At 35.9% G+C, this 22978-nt stretch overlaps 1 protein-coding gene across 1 annotated transcript in view; it reads left to right on the top strand.

The window, feature by feature from the left end:
- The first annotated feature begins 3713 nt into the window (after positions 1-3713).
- The window catches only part of LOC145256235 (uncharacterized), a 95233-nt gene continuing 75968 nt past the window's right edge, over positions 3714-22978 (top strand). The window contains exon 1 of the mRNA XM_080114882.1: positions 3714-3925. The gene's annotated coding sequence lies outside the window, so the exon portion shown is untranslated. The remainder of the gene's footprint in view (positions 3926-22978) is intronic.

Genomic DNA, 22978 nt, shown 5'->3' on the forward strand with positions numbered 1-22978 from the left:
TGAGTTCGATAAGATATGCCCAAAGAAGGTAAGCGGTTACGTTGACTGAAACATTGGTGTATGTGGTTCTGTGTCCTTTTGGAAACCCTCCCTCAGGCGAGCGAGTCCTGTCTCTTTCTTCATTTTTCAGTACTAGAGATCCTCCAAGATGTTCATTTGTTATTTTTGCCCGTTGTCCTCTTTGAATTGTTTTTGTTTTTCTAAATCTTGGAAAGATATCATTCACTCCCAAACTCCACCACTATCTCTTTTAGTACTATTTAATCCCCACACCTACTTAAGGAACTTGCTTGTTTTCGATTCTAAACAAACCGAAAAACAGTGTGTGGTCAACTCTTAATCCCGTGAGAGATTTCTTGGCCTTCGTTTTATAAATATTTATATTTACTAATTTAAGTTATTGTTTACAAAACACACACACACACACACACACACACACACACACACGATATGATTTGGGAAGCTTAAATAAGACGAGCCCCGGTGTGCTTGAGGTGTTGTGGTGAATGAAAACTTTAACTAGGATCAGCATAGACTGGCAAAGATGCAGTGACGAGGATGACCATAGACAAACCCCTTCCCAATTTTTGAGTGGCCTTGTGCCTAATTTTTTGTTTATTACTGTTTTGTTGTAAACTTTTCAGAGTAAATAAAAAAATATATAACTCAAAGTGTAGTATCTGTTCTCCAGATGCTGCACTTCAATTTCTCGTTCTCTTTAAGTAGACGAGAAATCCTTCCCGACATGTGCCTAATTTTTTGTTTATTACTGTTTTGTTGTAAACTTTTCAGAGTAAATAAAAAAAATATATAACTCAAAGTGTAGTATCTGTTCTCCAGATGCTGCACTTCAATTTCTCGTTCTCTTTAAGTAGACGAGAAATCCTTCCCGACATGTGCCTAATTTTTTGTTTATTACTGTTTTGTTGTAAACTTTTCAGAGTAAATAAAAAAATATATAACTCAAAGTGTAGTATCTGTTCTCCAGATGCTGCACTTCAATTTCTCGTTCTCTTTAAGTAGACGAGAAATCCTTCCCGACATGTGCCTAATTTTTTGTTTATTACTGTTTTGTTGTAAACTTTTCAGAGTAAATAAAAAAATATATAACTCAAAGTGTAGTATCTGTTCTCCAGATGCTGCACTTCAATTTCTCGTTCTCTTTAAGTAGACGAGAAATCCTTCCCGACATGTGCCTAATTTTTTGTTTATTACTGTTTTGTTGTAAACTTTTCAGAGTAAATAAAAAAAATATATAACTCAAAGTGTAGTATCTGTTCTCCAGATGCTGCACTTCAATTTCTCGTTCTCTTTAAGTAGACGAGAAATCCTTCCCGACATGTGCCTAATTTTTTGTTTATTACTGTTTTGTTGTAAACTTTTCAGAGTAAATAAAAAAATATATAACTCAAAGTGTAGTATCTGTTCTCCAGATGCTGCACTTCAATTTCTCGTTCTCTTTAAGTAGACGAGAAATCCTTCCCGACATGTGCCTAATTTTTTGTTTATTACTGTTTTGTTGTAAACTTTTCAGAGTAAATAAAAAAAATATATAACTCAAAGTGTAGTATCTGTTCTCCAGATGCTGCACTTCAATTTCTCGTTCTCTTTAAGTAGACGAGAAATCCTTCCCGACATGTGCCTAATTTTTTGTTTATTACTGTTTTGTTGTAAACTTTTCAGAGTAAATAAAAAAAATATATAACTCAAAGTGTAGTATCTGTTCTCCAGATGCTGCACTTCAATTTCTCGTTCTCTTTAAGTAGACGAGAAATCCTTCCCGACATGTGCCTAATTTTTTGTTTATTACTGTTTTGTTGTAAACTTTTCAGAGTAAATAAAAAAAATATATAACTCAAAGTGTAGTATCTGTTCTCCAGATGCTGCACTTCAATTTCTCGTTCTCTTTAAGTAGACGAGAAATCCTTCCCGACTGAGGAAATTTTTTATTTTTGTTCCTTTTCTCCAAGTTAAAAAACGACCCTGGTGTCTAACTCTGTCCCGTGGGGAGGCATTGTAAATAGGTACTCTTAGAAAAGGGTTTAAAGAGGAGTCTTACTACCTCCACTCCGCTTCACCGGGATTTTATTTTGTTTTCTTGTTCTTTTTGAGGGTTTTTTTTTTGTTTGTCTCACTCATCTTTTTTTTTTTTTTTTTTTTTTTCCCAATCACATTATAAACATCTTTTGTAAATAAAATTTTATTTTAAACCATTGGCGATATTTTAAGTAGGGTGGTCCATAGAGTAAATGTGGTATTGTGGTGACCGCTGAAGTGAAAGTGATGGACAAATGGTGAAAGAAAGAAAGAAAGAGTACTTGAACAAAATATTAAGAGTAAGATAGAAGATGATATGATGACCCCCCCCGCTTACATACTCCCCAGTTTCGAGAGCATCGTGTCTATTTTGTTAAAATGCATTATTACTTTTTCAGCAAATAAATAATTTAAAGTGTAGTAAATATTCTGACCTTCCCCCAGGCATTATCGCTTCCTTTCAAAGGCGACAAATGGTTCATTACCGTTCATCTATTCTCAGAGGGAGAAAGGGATCAACCAGTCCAACCAGCCAATTTTTATAGGTAATTTGTTATCGACCGAGCATCCTGGTGGTTTTCATAAATGACCACACCTCCTACATTAAGCTTGATCTTGTGCCACACCCAACCCTTTGTAGAGCGGCAGGTAAGGTACACCCCACTCCACTCCCCAATTTTGAGTGGCCTTGTGCCTAATTTTTTGTTTATTACTGTTTTGTTATAAACTTTTCAGAGTAAATAAAAAATATATAACTTAAAGTGTAGTATCTGTTCTTCAGATGCTTCACTTCAGTTTTTTGATCTCGGTTAATGGAGGAGAAATCCTTCATGACTGACACATTTTTTATTTTTGTTACTAACCAGAGTGCCCCTTTTTTGGGGAGCTGGTCCCCCCCCCACATTAAAAAACCAACCTTGTGTCTAACTCTGTCCTCGTGGGGGGGGGGGGGTCAAGCAAATTTTTTATTATTAGTGATTAACAAGAAGACCCAACGTTGCCCGGAGATTGAATAAGAAATCCTATGTCCTGTCCATAATACCATATAGTTGAAAACGTATAGCCTGAAAACTTATAATCTTTATTCATCGCAAGGACCTTACGTACGGCGTAAGGTATACCCCAGAAATTAATGTATTTGAAATACTAAGAAGAGTACTACCTTTATTGAGGATGTGGGGAGAGCACGTAGATATTTAGGTCGACTTCTATCGTCTCCTTCGGAAAAGTTTATACATGTGATTTAAATTTCATAAAAATAGGATATATTTGAAGTTTTAAGTGTGTGTGTGTGTGTGAGTGAGTGGGGGATCTGACTCCCTAGCTTGGTGGGAGGGTGGACTGACTGACTGATGCATAGAGATTTAGGACCTGGACGGGCCGCTTTTGTCGTCTTCCCTGGAAATTTTTACATATGGATAACATTTTTAGTTTTACTGTAGATCCTCTGACCTCCTCTTTCTATAGGGAACACACACACACACACACACACACACTGTTATTTATGAATAGAAAAAGAAGATAATCTAAGATTGTCCAAAAAGTTATCAAATTCCTTCGTTCGTTTGGAATTCATGATTAAATTCGGCACAAACAAAAAAAGTAGTAACGAGAAAAACGAACAGGAAACAAAGCACGTTCAACAACAGACCCACCTGTAATCATGTGACGTCAGCAGACCGCCCCCCTCCTCACTAAGCGGTTACCTGTTCCGTCCTGTGGTGCGAGCGTTAAGCTATTTCATTAAAAAAACAAAATATCTAGTGGCAGGCACGTCTCACTTGTATTTTGTTACCGAGATTTGTTAAATTTAACAATCTTCTCACGGCAAACAAAACAGCAAAAGGAAAAGAAAGGAGAAAACACACACACACAACCAATCAGCCAGGTAAGTTTATTTATTTATTTTTATTTATTTATTTTTTAACTTAAATTAATTTTGGAAAGTGAAAAATCTACTATGGACTCTTGATTAAGTTTTTTTTTTTTCTTGTAATTTTTTTTTTTTTACAGACTTGGATATGCCTTTTTACTAAAAATAATAAAAAAAAAAAAAAAAAAAAAACAGCAAAAAAACCCAAAAACATTTAAATCATAAAAGTTATGTGGGAAAAAAATCTTTCTACGTTTTTTTAATAACTTCCACACAGATGAGATCTTTTGTATGGTTAGGAGTACCCGACCCGACGTGTGACCCTTTTTGAAGTTTTGTATTGTATATAAATAAAAATGTTTGTTGGGACAACAGCGTATTTAGCATAATACTATTTATTAAAAAAGGTATCATGCACTTATTGATCCGTGCTGAAATTATAACGTCATTATTTAAAAAGCCATTCTTAACATGGGGAGGGGATGGTGTTTTCTACCTTTTCTGTACTTTAACCTTACATTTGAATAAAAAAACATATCATAAAACTTTAATTAAACTTGGAAATACGATTTAAAAAATAGCGCAGATCAGTAAGTCAAGTGAGCACCGTAAAAAAAACTAAAAAACAACACAAAAAATTCGGTATTTTTTTTTTCTTTTCACGAGAGTACCCAACATATTATAAACACCCTCAACCTCTCTATGTTAAGAACGGCTTTCGGAATAAACACCCCAACCTCGAAAGCCGTTCTTAACATGGGGAGGTTGAGGGTGTTTATACGGTATTATTATACAAACACCGTGTTAGGGGTTAGGGTTTAGGGTTAGGGTTAGGGTTAATTCGCTGTCACGGTGTTTGTATAAATTTACCGTTTATACTATGTTAAGTACTACTCTCGTAAAAAACAAAAAATACCAAAAATTCCATCATTTTTCTTAAGTAGGAAGTTAATATTTAAAACGGCGATGAAACTTCACTTCCTCTATTCGGTTTAATTAACCGTTTTAACAAAACAAAAAAAAAATTACATTTTGGTGCTTGCTTGTTGAGACAGAATCGAAAGATAGATTTTAAAAAGAAAATGTCGTTTTAAACAAAAAATAAAACAATATTACTTACTTAATTTTCATGTCGAAACAAAAAATTCGTCGAGTAGCAAATTATTTATAGCTAAAAATAATTTTTACGGAAAATTGGAGGAAATTTCGTTTTTCCCTCGATATAAACACCTTGAAGATTGCGAATACAGGGGGCATACTTATCTGCCTTTTTGACACTGTAATGGCGGACTTTTTTGTTTGTTTGAAGATCATAGCGATGGCTTAAAATTTTTTTTTTTTTACTTAGAACACACTGGCACTCAGTTCTACTCAATGAAATTTCCTAATTTTTGAATATATTATTATTTTCGACATGACAGTTTACTGTTATTTTTGTTTAAAACCACATATTAAAAAAAATCGATCTGTCGCCTCTATCTTTACAAGCACCCATTTTTTTTTGTTTAAATTTCCACAATTTAAAAATTATTTTATCCCCCCCCCAAATTAATTACAACTTTGGTAAAATTTAACACCCTCAACTACCCCCCCCCCAATAAATTGTTCATTTTCATGCAATTATGGGCGAATAACCGGACAAATTTAGTGAAAAAGAAATAGACAAATAATAATCAGCAAAAAAGAAAAAAAAATTATTTTCGAATTTAGAGTGGGTGATCACAGTTTCGTAAATATATTTAACGTAAATGATTCAGCTCCTAAACTGTCATCTAAGCTTCAGCCTCTGTCCCATCGACGAAATGTTGCATCCCTCTGCCTGTTCTACAAGTACTTTAACGGTGAATGCTCTGACGAACTGCAAGCACTTGTACCCCCTCGACATAAATACCCGCGACAGACCGACAAGCAGCTAAATCCCACCCTTTCACAGTAGAGATCCCTAGATGTAAGAGAGCCTTCTACTCTAGTAGTTTCTTCCCCAGAACCGTTAGACTTTGGAACTCCCTTTCGGGACCCTGCTTCCCTAACTGTACTGACATGTAGAAGTTCAAGTGTAACGTGAACCGACATTTTACTGCCCAACTCCCTACATAGTACCCCTGTAGCTTATGTCCCTGTTAGTAGCCCCCTACATCAAAGTGGCGAAGTGCCTTGTTTGAGGTGAAAATGTTACAAAAAAAAAAAAAAAGTCCAGGCTATTATAACTTTTTAGATCTGTTAACGGTAAATACGAAGAAGAACCACTCCAACTCCACCCTCGAAAATTCCTTTAAAATTACCTCTTGGCTAGGTTTTCAGAAGCGCTGAAAACGAAAATAACGTTTTAAATTACGGCAAACAAGTAGTTTCCAAGATATGAAGAAATGTTAGTTTAAAAAAAGTGGGAGATCACTTTTCTATTATAATTTAACGTAAAATGAGTACCCACTTTGTGGACATCATTTTTTTTTGGGGGGGGGGAACTTTTTTTTCCACCTTCGGAAAATCTTTTAAGATTACCAATAATGTTTAGAATTCCAGGAAACAAGTAGTTTCCAAAGACATGAATAAATGCACCCACCTTATGGCCACTTTTTTTGGGGGGGAGGGGGGCTGCCGGTTTATGTTTTTCGTTCCTTTATTTAGAGGTGGGGGGGATATTCAATTATAGAACTTGCATAGTTTTTTAACGGGTGCTTCTGCAGTTTAATTAACTGTTTTAACGTAAGTAACGCGCTGACATTAACCGAGCAGAAGAACCGTTTAATATTTCATAAAAATTCTGTTTACATTTGGTGGGAGGCGGTGGAGAGGCGGGGAGGGGTGTTGTGGCGGCCGCGGCCCCCGCCCCTCCACCGCCTCCCACCAAATGTAAACAGAATTTTTGTGAAATATTGAACGATTCTTCTGCTCCCTTAATGTCGGCGCGTTACTTGCGTAAAAATGGTTAATTAAACTGCAGAAGCTGCTCGGAGTATCCTATCCTGCCCTTAAAGAGTTGAAAACTGGCTTCAAGACTTTCTCTTCCTTGCAACCTCTTTTTCCTGGAAGAAACGTTGCGAGCCTGTCTCTACTTTATCATTATTTTCATGAGCTTGAATCTATGGTCCCACCCTGTCAATCCTTTAAAAAAACAACAACAAAAAAAGCAAAACAAAAAACACTCGTCTAATTACAACCACTATCAGCACTTACCTCCCCTTCCCCCACACCTTCTATCTATGCCTAAATCAAAACGTAAATTCCATGAACAAAGCTTCTTTTCTAGAATAGCCCGCCGGTGGAACTCTATTCTGTTGGCCTACTACAATATGGTCGTCTTCAAGTCCAATGTAAACAAGTACTTGTTGAGCTGCCCCCTTAAATAATCAAATTTTGCCCAATTTCCACCACTAACGTTTACTACACTGTTGTCTCGGTGACCTCTATACACTCATGAACTATTATCCTCGAGTGACCGTGGGGCCTTCATAAATGGTGATTCCCTTGTAAAAAAAATATATATATTCAACATGAGATTGTTGTCTGGGGAATCTCGATAATCACTCAAGTTAAACAAAACACTAGTAGAAACCCACCCAGTAAAGTTAACCGTAACATTATACTCTGCTCTAAGCTAGAGGGTCTGTTGCTAAAATCAGTGTTCATTTTTTTTTCTTTTTACAACAGAAGTCAAATGATCCACACCCCGTCCTTATTTATCCATGGAAAATATATATTGTTGGTCCACTGACAAAGAAGAGATTGGACCTAGTAACTCACTCTCGTTCTTCGGTTCGTACTTTTCTCAATAACCATGCCTTGGATTTTTTATAAATTTTGCACAAACATTAGTCATGGCGAAAGTAAATTTTTGCAAGTACAGATTTTCCGGGATACCTCTGATCCCCCCCCCCTCTAGAGGCCATGATAGGGGAAAAATTGCTCCAAAACCGTTCGTCCATTCGTTTTTTTTTTCACTTTTCTCAATAACCATGGCTTGGATTTTTTTTAAAATTTGCACAAACATTAGTTATGGTGAAAGTAAACTTTTCACACGTAGAGGGGGACCGTGCATGCTCGGCTTATTAATTATGCTGAAGTTTACAATTTTAAGATGTCTTCCACTATTATTATTATCCAGTTTTATTATAAAAAGATTAAGTGATAATATGAAGTAATAATAATGTTTGGTCATAAAATTATTGAACGAAAATGTTATAAAAGTTTTATAGCAATTTACTTCCAGGTTCAACTAATAATTTTAAGACCAAACAATACCGTAATATTATTACCTAGCTGTTGCGGTTTTTTTTGGCCATAAAATTATTAATTGAACAAAACTAGGTGCATGTACAGTGTTCAACCGAATTAAAAAATAAAAAATAATCTTTATGATGTACGTCCTCGTCCTCGAATGAAAATGTCATATTCCAAAAATCACATTAATTGATCAAGTAGTTTTTTTATTTATTTTTCAACTAAAAAAATCAAATTTTATTAGTAAGCGATAACTTTGTGTTTGATCCACCATATTTAATAAAGCAATTCGAACTACCGAGATCAAAACCAACTTTGTAATGACTATGATAAAATTGCTAAAAATCGGAAACAATTTTTACGATTTTTAGCAATTATATATATATATATATATATATATATGATCAATTTACGTGATTCTTGGAATATCACATTTTCGTTCCAGAACACCTACATACATATTATTTAATTATTGGAATTCTTTGAGATGAGTAATTTTGTATATTTATTTATTTATTTGCGGACTATTATCCTCATTTACATAGTTGTTGTTTCACGACGTTTCGGCCAACTATTCCTCTGGCCTTCGTCAGGTGGTTTCCAGGTGAGCATTGTCTTAATATTGCGGTTTCAATCCTACCCAAAGCTGGCTAGAGAATTAGTTGACCAAAATGTGGTGAGACGACAACAAGTATGGAAGGCAGTAATTACTGGGGATGCAGTTAAGAGATTCAGCATTCTTATCCCATCGCGGTTAACCATCTGACGAAGGCCAGAGGAATAGTTGGCCAAAAAGTCATGAAACAACTATGAAAAAAATGAGGATAATAGTTCGCTTATAAATACATATACGTACATATATCATAAAGTTTTCCGTATATATTTTTTTTTTAATTAAGTTGAACACTGAACTTGCATCTGAAATTGCTATAACACTACTAGCATGACGTCTTGCGTTGCCCATTCATAAAAATCTCTTAAATATGATATTCATGCAGATTTATGTATATTATTATTATTATTATTATTGCTGCTGCTAGGCCAACAGTACTCTTATCTTTGTATTGCCTTTCGTGTATATATTGGACACAGTTAATCAACCGAGAACCACACACACACACACACACACACACACACACACACACACACACACACACACACACACACACACACACACACACACATATATATGTATATATATATATATATAATATGAACAAATGATTAATAAAACATGTTAAAAGACATCTTGAAAAAGAGTTAAAAACATATTTAATTTTAAAAAAAGAAACACAAGATAAGTGGATAGTCCTTAATCCGCGGAGTTTCGAAGAAATACTCTCCTTCTCATCAGAGGGCAGGAATTAGCAAAATGCAGGATCGGATTTTGCATATAAAAGTATTTAATGAAACTACAAGTAAGTCACAGATCTTACTTGGTTAAAAAAAGGGTGAGGTAAGGGGAACAGGAGGCAAAATAAAAATAAAAAGATTTCACATGAATGGACAGTCCGGTGAAGGGTAAAAATCCAAAAATGGTAAAGTCCAAAACGGTAGAATTTAAAATTTCAATCCGATAGGTAAATTCCAAATGGTCCAAAATAATCCAAAAGGCAGAGTTCCTTGGAAAAAGCACAAATGGAATGAATTCCAAATATATATATATATATATATATATATATATAAAACATAAGATATTAACGTATACATAGTCGAGAGTCAAAACAATAAGAATATTCTGTTGTCTTGGCCCTAGTTATTATGGAATCAATTCTGTCAATTATTATTTAATACCCAATACATAGATAGAAAAGAGGCTTACCCTTTTTCTGTTGTTCTCAGCCTTCAGGCCGGGAGGATTGTCCGCTGTCGCCTCTGCTCTATGTCCTGGCTTTGGAGCCCCTGCTCTGCAAGCTGAGACATGGGGAGGCAAATACAGCCCTGCGCGGAATTACAATACCCGGTGGCTCAGGTATCCGTGTCCGCCGATGATGTCACGGTCTTTGTGTCGAGCTTCAGAGGCATCGAGATCGTGTCAGAGGCGGTCGCTCAGTACGAAAGAATTACAGGGACCAAGATAAACTGAAGCAAGTCAGTAGGACTGCGGTTGGGCGCCTGGAGTGGAACCGCAAACTTCCCGGCGCCCTTTAGCTGGATGGATGGCCCGGTTCGGATCCTCGACATGTGGTTCGGACCGGGTCTCCAGCTTGACAAAAATTGGTTGGAGGTACGGTCAAAGGTGGAGGCTGCAGTCAATTCGTGGCTTCCTAGGAAACTTAATGGGTAGAGCTGAGGCGTGCGCCACTTACATCTTTCCTCTCATCCTTTACCGACTGGCCGTACTTCCCCTGCCTGCACAACACCTAACAGCTCTTGTCGAACTCTTGTCCTCGCTTCTTTGGGACAGAGGAAGACACTGGGTGAGCAGACAGGGTTGTATTCAATGTCCGTGTGAGGGAGGCTTGGGAATGCCAGACTTGAAGTGTCATCGAGACGCTGAGAGGCTGGCCTTCCTGAGCCATTATATGCAAGATGACCAACCGTGGCACCCCGTGGTTACTGCTGCCTTCCCCGACCTCGTTCTCGACCCTTTTATCGAGAGCCGTTGCAGGCCGTCGGGAGAATCTGCCTACATGAAAGAGTGCCGAGCCGCGCTAAAACGACTACCAAGGTCCAGCGACCTTGTGACTGCTACCCGTAGGGAACTCCACAGGGATCTAGTGAAGAAGGCTGCCGACGACCCACTATGCGCGCGTTTGGGTTGGCAGCAGACTGAGATCCGCTCCGCGTGGAGCTGGGCACCAGGTTCGAGTCATCTGAACAATTCGGAATTCTCTTTGACCTGACGATTGGCCCGAAATGCACTTCCACTCAACAACATACAATGCAGTTCTGGGTTTTTGGAGTCTCCTGATTGTCCCCGTTATGGGACAATGGCCGTAGAAACGACTGATCATGCTTTCTTTGATTGCCGCAAACTCTGCTGGTACTGCTCGTATGTCAGCGAGGTGACGGTTCGCATCGATCCTGAGCATCCTTGCCCAATTACCGTATCCAATGTCGTGGACAACGTGAGGCCGCCGTGGGACCGGGAAAGACAAATGATCTACGTTACGATCCTGGCCGTGGCGTCTGCAAGGTTGGCGGGGAGTGTTGTCTTTTTCTGATCAGGATCTGATCGCTTTCTTTAAATACCAACTACAGGTGAAGATCAGATGTGATAGAAGAAAGCTGCATCGCGTGGTATTAGACAGAAGATGGATACATGTAGCAAGTCTGTGTGTATGAAGAGAAGGCAAATTTGAATACGTGTTCCCCGCCTAGGTGTGGAACACGCAGTTCCCTAAAGTAAAATTTAAGTAGCCTCTCAGCTAGCTGAGTGTGTGTTCTATCCCTCCCCGATTAGGAAGCCTCCAAGATCTCCACCCCCTCCTTTTTGCAACTTTTGTTTTCACCCCCTCCTCTAAATTTCACCCATCTTGGAGAGAAAGAAATACAAACTAACCCCCATTCCTTACCTACAAAATTTTCTTTTCTCCAATCACCCCCATCTAGAGGGCATCCCCACTGAGAGACTGACCCGCAGAAGCAATGTTCCTTTTACAAACCTAGTGGAACGGGCAGTCTATCAACTAGACGGGGTTGAGAGGGTCCTAATAATCACCTTTTGTTTTTTCTTCCCCCGCCCTCGACACAAATGAATTATTGTACCATTTTTATTGTCATGTTTTTTGTTTTTTGCACGTCAATAAAAAATGTTTTAAAAATTGGGAGTTAAGTAGGATGTCTCCCAGTACGAAAGGGTGAATGCGGTATGGTGAAAGAAGATACTAGCTGGGAGAAACTTTTGATTTTGTTTAGTTCTGGAGTGATAAGGGTGACCAACGCACCCCCCCCCCAATTCCCCCTTTTGAGTTGGCCATGTGCTTGAGTTTTTTGTTCATTGTTGATTTTCAATGTATTTTTAACATGAATAAAAGATTTAATATCTCAAAGTGTAGTATTTGTTCTGTTAAGATAATTTGTACCAGCCAATGGAGGGGAAACCCTCTATACTGGGACAATTATTAGTTTTGGTAAACAGAGTGCCCCCTTTTTGCCTACTTTTAGGGGAGCTGGTTTTTACCCCACATTAAACACGGCCTTGTGCCTAATTTGCTTTGGTGGGGAAGCAAATAAATACAATACATAGTAGTGATTTAAAAATTAAAAAAAAAATGTCTTGGGTGACATCGGCTAGAATCGAAACTAAAACATACAACACTTCAGCTTTAGTCGTTAACGTCTGACGTAAATCCATACGAATATAAAAACTTAAAAAGATAAGGTTGTTTAACCTACAAATGCATATTGGCACATGTGTACAAGTGCACTTTAAGTGAACTTACGCCAAACAAGTTCTATTTTCTTTTTAAATTTTGACCTTTTAGCAGCTATTGTTACAGACTAAAATCCGAATCAAATATGTTCCTCAGGTCAAGTTTCGAGTCTGTAGACTAAAAATTGTGAGAAGAGTTTGGTAGAGACCGTTTGTCAGACAGACAATGTCATTTATATCTATATCTATCTAAAATTGAGTTTTCCATTGCACTTACATTGATATTAAAAGCTTACATTTTCGATTTAAAAATTATTAAAACTAACTTAATATTATGCAAGTGACTAAATAAAGGTTAACTAGTTTCCATATTCTCTGAAAAACGAACTTTCATTAATAATTAATTAATTTTTATGATTGGTTTTATTTAATTATGATATTCTCAATTTTATGTATGCATATTTTCTACATCATGCATAATTGCGTAGCATTTATGATGATAAAATTCTAGCACACACACGTGTATTTATCTCTCTCTCTCTCTCTCTCTCTCTCTCTCTCTCCTTCATATATGTATATATGTCATCTACATTGTGTTTTTACAAAATTATTCCTACCAAACTCCTCTCTCAATCTGGAACTTTATTATAACATAATTATAAAATTAAACATTATGCTTTTTAACATTTTTTTTTCGGTGCTTCTACAGAATTTGAACCTAACCAAACTGATTTTTTTTTTTTTCAAACTAAAGCTAAGGGGCTTAGCCCTATTTTAAACTGGAGGAATGAGAGCTATCGATTTATTTTTTAGTGGGTAAAAATAGCTGCTAAAAAGTCAAAATTGAAAATAATTGGAACTTAGTAGACGTATGTTGACTAAACATGTTACTGCTGCGCATGCACAGATATACAGCTATAGATTAGTCACTTAATTTTCACTGTTTTCTTATCCATCTGCCAATAGCTCAAAGGGTAACAACAGCTTAGGCTGGAGCGCTAAATGTTTTGGTTTCGATTCTAGCTGATGGCAGCCAAGTCGTGTGTTTTTTTTAACTTTTGAAATTATTACTATATATTTTGGGTACAATATAATACTCAATAGAGACCCAGTTGACGCCCAGAAAATGAATAAACTTTTCTAAATTTAAGATATTATTCATCCAAGACAAGGCTGATCAAGAATTTGGGTCTGTTTTCTCAAGTTTATTAAATTGTTAGGTGAAAGTATAGAATAGTTAACAAAGAATCTCCTCTTCAGGTTTGGCAGATTATTTAGAAAGCCATCCTTAACATAGAGGCTAGATAATGGCTTAAAAAATAAAAATTAAATGAAATGCTGCTAGAAACCATCCAATAAATGTTACCATAATATTTATTAGGTGAATTTTTACCAGTAATTTGCTTTTTATTTTTATTTGAAAGTTGTTATCGAGACTCCAAAGATGTAGCCCTATCATATCGGCCATTTTTCTTGTTCTCGCGTAACGCTTGACACTTGTAATTTGTAAATCAATTTTATCAAGTTTCTGTAGTATAACATTTTTTTTTTTTTTTTTTTATTTAAGTAAAAAATCGTTTTGGTGCAAGAAAACTAAAAACAGTGGCCGCCAGCGATTAAGTCATTGAATTAAGTTTCCATTTTCAAGACTAAATAAAATAAATTGAATTTAGGTAAATATAGCAGTGGTAAAATTTTATTTAAACTTTTTTTTTTCCAGATTATTATACATAAATATTTATTATAACATAATTATGAAATAAAATATTATGCTTTTTTTTTCTTTTTTTTTTTTTTTTCGGTGCTTCTACAGAATTTGAACCTAACCAAACCGACTTTTTTCAAACTAAAGCTAAGGGATTAAGCCCTATTTTAAACTGGGGGAATGAGAGCTTAGCTTGCATTTCTCAAATGGTCCTTATTTTTCGTTGTCAAAGTGCTATTTTTACAGGTGTCATTTTTACAGGTGCCATTTTTACCGAGCACCATTAAAAATTGGCAATAGTTACATGCTATTAACCTCCCTTTGGCGCTCTCCATACATTTTTGCTATTTTTTGTCAAAAAATGTTTTCTTTAATAATTTTTTTTTATACCTTATGATTTTTCATAATTTTTGGATATGTTCATTACTATAACATGAAAATTAAGTAGAGATCATTTGTTTGCTTTGCAATTCAATATTAAAATTTTTTAATTTCACTATTATAGTGTAGTTGCACCTTAATGATTAATCACTTGCAGGTTAGTTCCCTAGCGCTTATTTTAACGATCGTTTGCATTATCTACCCTGAATTGGTAATAATAGTTCCAGGCGGGAGTTTTTCCTCGGACCAAAGCCACAAGTGTTAAAATGGCCTGTTCTTAATTGGGTTGATGTATGCCCCTCTGGAGTTCTAGAAGGTCCACCCTCTCAGGCTTTGCCTTCTCGTCCTTTGTGAAGGGATTAGATTATTGTTAATCGCCTAAGGCACCCCTACTGGAAAATACAGATGATGCAGTTTTTGTTTGTACCTTCACCAAAATTTGTTGTTCCCAAAATTTGTTGAGCTGTAAAAACAAGTCTGTCGTCGTAGAATAATACATTTAAAAAATTTTTTTGTTACAATAACGACACATTAGTCAAAATATTGAGTGCTTCTCCGTTATAAGAATGAAATTTGAAAATCAAAATATTGAATTTCAAGTAAAACCAATGGTATCTGCTAAATTGTCAAGTTAAATTTAGTAACATATCCAAAAATTACGAAAAACGATTACATAAAAACAGGAAGTAACTGCAGTCTGTCTTGTTACAATTAATGGCAAATATCACTGAATCATGAAATTTTTTATGTAATAATGCATTAATATTTAACCAATTAATAATGCATTAATATTTAACCAATTAATAATGCATTAATATTTAACCAATTAATAATGCATTAATATTTAACCAATTAATAATGCATTAATATTTAACCAATTGATAATGCATTAATATTTAACCAATTGATAATGCATTAATATTTAACCAATTGATAATACATTGATATTTAACCAATTGATAATGCATTGATATTTAACCAATTGATAATGCATTGATATTTAACCAATTGATAATGCATTAATATTTAACCAATTGATAATGCATTAATATTTAACCAATTGATAATGCATTAATATTTAACCAATTGCGACATGCCGATTAAATAGAAAATATTGCTTTTAGTTGAAACTAGCGAGGGGTACCCGGCGTTGCCCGGTTGTTGAGGGGGGGAGGTTAAAAAAAAGTAAGTATGAGGATCGAACCCGAACCCTTGAGGCAAAGTTGTAAATTAAAGTGTGAACCCCCCCCCCCAAAAAACGTGCGATGTTAACCATTGCCCCACCGCGAGATGCTAACGGAAAGACGTTCGAATTTATTTAATTAGTTGGATTTAGCAGGTTAATGAAGTCAAGTTTGACTGCGGGATAGTATTCATTTACTGCTGAACGCTTTTTTTTCCCACCCCCAAGATGTTATAGGAAAAAGACTAACCCACATGCACCGAGCGACAAATATTGAATATTTATCTTCCTGAAATCGAGCAAATTAAATAGACAGGCGAGCTTCGTTGTTAACTGTGAGATATTACGATTTCTATGTGATATAAAAAGTTTTGAACCGACTGAAAGAAGCCTTTTGTAGACACACAGAAAAAGCGAACACACATACATACATACATTTTCGCTTTTATATATATAGATTGACATAAAAAGTAAATAGATTTTTTTTTTTTTGCTCTTATAATGAAGAAGCGCCAAACATTGTGTTTAATAATTCGGTGATGCAGAAGATTAGGTGACTAAAAGTCCGCAGCAAGAATGGGTTTAATAATTCTATTTAAATTGTTAAGTGGGTCGACTTTATTAATTTTTACCTTTTCGTCTTTTGTTTTTTGTTTTTTGTTTTTTTTTTCACGGCTTCATAACACGGTAGATTATTTGTCTATAAGTGACCTTGTCTGTCGGCAGAACGATCTCTACCAAACTACTCAATCAATTTTTGTCCTTCAGACTTGAAACTTCACATACAGAGGAACAGACCCGCAGAACAAATTCAATTTATTTTTTACAAAAGAGTCACCACTTATCAAGGCCCAGAGGCCACTCGAGGATAAGGGTAGTCAATGAGAAAATATCATAGTGATCGTTGGCAGTGTAAATTTGGTAAATTAGATTACTTAATGTATGTTTACATATGCATAGAAGTAACATGTTTAGTTGACTTACGCGTGTCAAATTTCGATTTTTATTTTTTTGTCAATTTTGACCTCTTAGTTGCTATTTTCACCGGCTTAGATCCAAATTGAATTTCAAATTCAAATGAACAGCTACAGCAGGAATTGGAATACATCCTACTAAAGCCTGATTGTAACAGCTAGTGAATATCAAAAATGCAATCTGGACGTGAGGAAACTTTAGAAGAACGATATGCAATAAAATTCTGCTTTAAACTTGAAAAAAAAATAACACAGAAATGTTTGGAATGCTTCAGACTGTTTTTGGACCATCTTGCATAAATCCAACATCAGTTTTTGAGTGGCAAAAGGGATTAAAAAAAGGCAGGGAGTCTGTTAGGGATGATGAGAGGTGTGGGAGGAGTAAGGAAGTCGGAACACCAGTGTTGATTGGCCAAATAAAGAATTTCATAGATGAGGGCCGTCGTATGTCTATAGAGATAATAAGTGCACAGTTTGATGTTGATGTGGGAACTGTACACACACAATTCCTGAGGAACTGAAGATGCGGAAGATTTGCGCAAAGTTTGTCCCAAGGGTACAAATCCACAACTCCATCCTTGTCACAGACTATTTGACCAAGATGGGCATCAAGACAGTTCCTCACCCTTGCTATAGTCCAGACTTTGTTCCCTGTGACTTTTAGCTATTCCCTAAGCTCAGGCAAAACCTTAGAGGCTGTCATTATGAGACGGTTGAGGAGATGAAAGGGGCTGTGATGAGGATCATTGACATGCTCACATAACAGGACTCACATAAGTTGTTAGAACAGTAAAACAAGTGCAGGCTCAGCCAAAGGAGATTACTTCGAAGGGAACTAAAGTTTCATGTGTGTACTATCAATAAAAGTGTCCATACGGGAAAAGTCTGGAAACTTATTTAAGGCACCAAGTATTAATGTGCCCATGGCATAACTTAGGAAATACTTTGTATAATATGGATAAGTAAGGTCGAGATAAGACTTTAGCACATCCTTATGTTGTCAGGCGGATGTATACAGTCTCATGACTGAATTATGTTCTTGTTTTTAGTTATGCAAAAAGAATGTCTTACTTGATATGCCACTTTACGAATTTTCTCATAAAATAAAATGGTGTCAGTGGTTATGACTAGGGCTAGGACAGCAACATATTCTTTTCCTTATTTTGACTCTCAGGTATATATCCATTGATATCTTGTACGTTTTTATGTAGAGTGATGTGATGTGGTTCTCGGTTGATTAGTCGTGTCTAACTGTGTCGGATATATACTCGAGAGTAAAAGCAATGAATAGAATATGCTGTTGTCACAGCCCTAGTTATGACCCATCGGGTCACAAATTGTTTCGTCAAAACCTCTGTATGTTGAACGGTGAAAGATGAAACCTAAAACAAATGATAAAATTCTTTTCTTTGTCATGCCCTATTTGAATTTTTTTTTTTCTTTTTACACACTCTGACCTAAATAAATATAAGAGTTTGTGCTTGTTGGGAGAAAGGCGACAGATCGATTTTTTTTTTTTTTAAATATGTCAATTATGTAAATACAGTAAAGAAAACGATATTATTTACTTAATTGACATGTCGAAAATAGTAATGTATAAAAAAGAAATTAGTAAAATTCATCGTGTAGAAAATTATATTTATAGTTAAAAGTACATTTTACGGAAAATTAGGGGGAAAAATTGCATTTTTCGCAGATGTTTTAAAGTAGACTGAAGAGTTCACACACACAGGGGACATAACCCGGAACGCATATTTTACAGTACATCGTAAGGGTGTTTAAACTTGTGTACCCCCATAGCAATCGATTTCTTTCTTTTATTTTATTTATTTATTTTTTTTTTTACAAAAAACACAATAGCAGTTGTTCTACTTAATGGATTGTCGTAATTTTTGGATATATTACTATTTTCGACATGACAGTTAAGTACGTAATATTGTTTTTGCTTAAAATGACAGATTTAAAAAAAAAAAAAATCAATCTGTCGCCTTCTTTCCACCAAGCACCCAATAATTATATAGTGAACCAGAAGAACAGGCGACTCTGAGTCTGCAGCAAAATGTCAAGTAAAAAAAAAAAAATTCTATTTTCCTTAAAGCAATAAAGGAATCTAAATATTTCGTAAATTAATATATTTCTTATAATACTGAAAACATATTCAAAACGGTGGGACATTTTATTTACTATTTCATTGAAAAAAATAAAGTATAATGCACATTTTATGGAAAAAATAAAGTATAATGCAAATTGTTTACTTTAAATATTTGCTTAAAGTGAAAATTAGATACGATTGGAGGAGGTTACCTCGAGCGAACTTGAATAAGAGGTGGGTGCAAAGCACCAGTTTATGCATCTGTCGAGGAGCCAGGTTTGAATTCGTTCTCCCTCCATAAAGCATAGCACACACAGTCCTGAGTTCTTTGGAACCCATCCCGTTAGAATAGCTTATCTCTTATAAAGACACTTGGCTAGTGGTAGATCCCGTTCCTGCTTTGTTTTTGGTACTAGAGAACCTCAGAGTTTGCCCAACCCATGCATCCCACTTTCCCCCCGAAACTTTTTCTCTCCACATCCTCTAGTAAACCACCACAATCCCAACTAGAAACCGTCCTGCTTGTTTGCTGTGGACTTTGAGTCTCCTGTTCTTCTGATTTACCAATTATATTATACTAGAAGAACCTGTGGAACTTCCACAGCAGCATCTTTCGTATGTAATATATTGTTGCTGGGCATTCTGTGGACGGTTCAGCGTGAATGGAGACCCTGCGATATAAAACGTAAAAATATTTATCTAAGTAATCTGGTTAATGTAGTGTCAGAATATATCTTATTACGGTTTATCTCCAATATCTGTATAGGAGTCTATGAAATATTTCCATAGTATTGACACCTGGCGCAAACGAATACCCCACATTATCATTGTATCATCTTTAGACAGAACAGATACTAAAGAAAGTATATTTTAGTTTCAGGTACGACCCAAAGCAACATCATATCTTTTTATTTTATTTTTTATTTTTTACATTGCGTCTCTAGTGATCAGGAGATCCTATTTATTAAAAAGGAGGGTAGAAGGTAATAGCATATTACGAACATTAAATTAGCGTATCTATATACTAATTTCATGTTTGTAGTATGGTATCACCTTCTGTCCTCCTTTTTTTTAATAAATACGATCTCCCGATCAGATAATTCATAATCTGGAAACCGTGACACACGTACGCTAAAGATACTACATTATTAATATGCATATGACGGTTTAGTTTGTCTAGATTTTACTCAATACATTTTAGTGATCATATAAAACAATCCCCATGGCTGTCCGGTAAAATGCGCTAATGAGTTAGAACAGCAACCACACAAAATGAAACTCTTGTACATGAAACCAAAAACAAACATTTATTTTAATTGAATTTTTTTTTTTTTTTACTTATATATTTGTTTTGTATTATTTGTGGAGGAGGTAAATTATTGTTTTGTTTTGTTGTAATCATTTTTTAATGTTACTGTTTGATGCAATTTACAATAACAGTAAAAGTGCATTATAGTTAAAAAAAAAAAAAAACGACAACAAAAACGTATGAAAAATTCACAATAAATGATGGTGCTTGTACAGAGTAAGGAATTTTGAAACAAACAGCTTTCGGGTAACAACACTATTATGTATTTATGCGTCCTTTCCCAAATTATGAAAAATAAATTTAGTATGCTATTATTCTCTGTTAATTGTCCGGCTGTACTACTGTCCGCCAAGTCGAGAAAGGTAGCCGGTTTAATTTAGATAGCAATTCTTGTGACCGGAGCTGTTGATTGTATTGTTAGTTGCTTGGCGATGGTGGCGGCTGTGCAGCTGATTGTTGAAGGATGGTTTTGGCACTGCAGTTGCTATCGGCATTGGGTTGAATTTATACTTTGTATGCAAATGTAGTTTAAGACAGGATAGAGCCTTGGTCAGTAGGGAATTGTTTTTTTTTTTTTTTTTTTTTTTTTGTCTCACGGTAAGGAGTTATCTGTTTAGGGGGTATGTTCACTTGTCAGTTTCGGATTAATGCTGATGAATTCGGGGATATAATCAAATAGAAATTATACTCCCATGGTGTCCTTTGAATTAATTATTCGTGCCAATACACGCCCAGGATGACCCATGAACTATGATGTTCACACTTCAGACTTGATTGATTTAAGTCGGATAATCCTTTCTGGTATTTTTCTTGCTAAAATGAATTGCGAATTATATTGATAACGTGGACACACACACAAAACAAACAAACAAACAAACAAACAAAAAACTGTCTTGACACCCTCGTATGTGTTAAATATGTCGGATTAGTTTATGTTGATGAAGTTGATGAACAGGGTTAATTTCCAGCTCCACTATTGCTACCACTAGCGCTGCTCCTGCTAATTCTGTATTTTCTTGGTACTGTCACTTACGTTTTTAATTTCAGAATTTGTGTCACATTTATGGAGGCTTGTAAAAAGTGGATGACCACGGGAGGCTGATAGTGCAAAATATTTTGAAAGAACTTAAAAATAGTTTGTAGTAATCGGTCAGCTGATGGAAAGTGGAAAGAAACTTTGTTCATGGAATTTACGTTTAGATTAAAGCACAGATAGAAAGTAGTGGAAATTTTTGACAATGGTTGGAGCTAGACGAGAATTTGTTGTAAATATTTTGCACGGGTGGCGACTATAGATTGAAGGTCAGTTGAGCATCTGCTATGAAAATGATGATGGAGCAGAAGACAGACTTGCAACGTCACTTCTATGGGAAAGAGGTTTCAAGGAGAAGTGTTGCAACGTCACTTCTATGGGAAAGAGGTTTCAAGGAGAAGTATTGCAACGTCACTTCTATGGGAAAGAGGTTTCAGGGAGAAGTGTTGCAACGTCACTTCTATGGGAAAGAGGTTTCAGGGAGAAGTGTTGCAACGTCACTTCTATGGGAAAGAGGTCTCAAGGAGGAGTGTTGCAACGTCTCTTTTACGGGAAAGAGGTTTCAAGGAGGAATGTTGCAACATCTCTTTTACGGGAAAGAGGTTTCAAGAAGTGTTGCAACATCTCTTTTACGGGGAAGAGGTTTCAAGGAGAAGTGTTGCAATGTCTCTTTTACGGGAAAGAGGTTGCAAGGAGGAGTGTTGCAACGTCACTTTGTGGGAACATGATGAGAATTAGCAGCGAACCGGATGTTAACGTATCCACCATTAGAGACAAAATGAAAAATCGTCTTTTGCACATGGCTCCACGCATTGCTTCCGCTTGGGAAGAAAAAAATAAGATAACCACAAAATAATTATCGACGAATGGCAGAGCTCCGCGCCTAAAATTAACACCTCAAATATCACAGTCACTGGGAGCCAGTTTGCCACTATAAAATGAGGGATTTGAGGGAACCAAAAAGGAGGAGAGAGAGGAGATTCGCCCTACTGCGTCAGTGAACACACGGACAGATTCTCCCACCCGACCTAAAGAGATGAAGAGAAGAGAACTCGCCCCGCTGCGTCAATGAACTTATGGACGGATTCTGTCACCAAACCTGAAGAGACATAATGAAGAAAAAAGAATAAGGCACCAGTGAACTGAAGCCGATTATGCTCTTATGTTATGGGCCAGACGCCTTCAATTCTAAACAATGCCTAATTCATACAAACCAAAGAAGAGAGGAGGAAAAAAGAAGACGAAGACGCCGGGTTGCTTGTTGCTGATGAAAAAGTCACTCGCTTTCCAGTTACAAGCCAGGACACGCATCACCGACAGCAGGATGACTGGCCGACCCCTACCACATCCATCGCCTAAAAGATAAGTTACATTTACGAACATTCATTCCTTATCAATTCATACATACCTACAAACATTTTACGAACATTCATTTCTTGTCAATTCATACATACCTACAAACATTTTACGAACATTCATTCCTTGTCAATTCCAACATACCTACAAACATTTTACGAACATTCATCTACTTTGTTAAATCACATTCCATCCTACGAACAAATTGTTGGTAGTAAATAAAGTCGGTTCTCAACCTTCAATATTCGTCTGTCTTTAATTATATGGAGTCAGAATCTACATACTTCCAACGTTGTTCATTTCATGTATTCTTGGTTGTGGCCTCTATGGCGTCCTTTCTCTCCCTAATTCCTTTTTTTTTTTATAAAACCCTAGGCCATAACTTCTATGGGAAAGAGGTTTCAAGGAGGAGTGTTGCTTAACTATTAACAAATCAACCTTTGTTTTGACATACTTTGAATGTTTTTATTTTATTTTGAAATTTTTTTTATTAATT

This window comes from Euprymna scolopes, chromosome 32, assembly GCF_053919585.1.
Source record: "Euprymna scolopes isolate OS-2025 chromosome 32, ASM5391958v1, whole genome shotgun sequence".
Lineage (NCBI taxonomy): Eukaryota > Metazoa > Mollusca > Cephalopoda > Sepiida > Sepiolidae > Euprymna > Euprymna scolopes.